We start from the raw sequence: 770 nt of genomic DNA, 5'->3' as shown, positions 1-770 counted from the left end.
TTTATTTCCTGGGCCTTCCGTATTTCGTCACTGCATTTAATTTCTTCCACTGTTGTGTTCTTATACTACAACCATCGTTATTGTAAACTCAAGCTCGATATATTCTTTTCCTAAGAACAAACAAAAGGGAAAACAACTATGATCAATATAATTGTACAGAATGAACAATGATGTTTCTATTTGAATATGATGCTAGGGAGCATATTTCAATTTTAAATGTACTCAAGATAATCACTGAAGTATTTTCTTACCTGCCGATTATTTCTGTGAGCTCCTCGTAAGATATAAAAGAGAATACCACCGCGTAGATTCCAATTAAACGATGTGCTCGCAGATCCGAGATTTACATCGTGTTTTTGTACTTAAACGAGTATTTAAGTAACAACTGCGATACGAGAATTAATTTTAATGGAATTCAAAGTTTCATTTTGAATTTGTACAGAATTTTTATTTATTCCCGCGTAAAACAATGTATATTTCGTACAATAACCGAGAATTTGTATATTACACAAGATGTGTCATGGCGACTAATATGTATGATACTGTAAGAAGTATTTTTCGCGTTTTTTATAAAATGTTATAAATAATATTTTTTATATTAATTTAGATATCTATATTCCTAAGGATACTATAATTGTAAATTTTTTGTGTGCAGTTACTCTACGATATCATATGCCCTACTTTTTTTCCCTTAAAATATATCGTAAATTATGTGATAATTTAACTTGTAAAATTTAATTTTATATCCCTCATTGCATATCGTATTTTGA

This window comes from Nomia melanderi, chromosome 2 (assembly GCF_051020985.1).
Source record: "Nomia melanderi isolate GNS246 chromosome 2, iyNomMela1, whole genome shotgun sequence".
Taxonomy (NCBI): domain Eukaryota; kingdom Metazoa; phylum Arthropoda; class Insecta; order Hymenoptera; family Halictidae; genus Nomia; species Nomia melanderi.
This window is presented reverse-complemented; position numbering follows the sequence as displayed.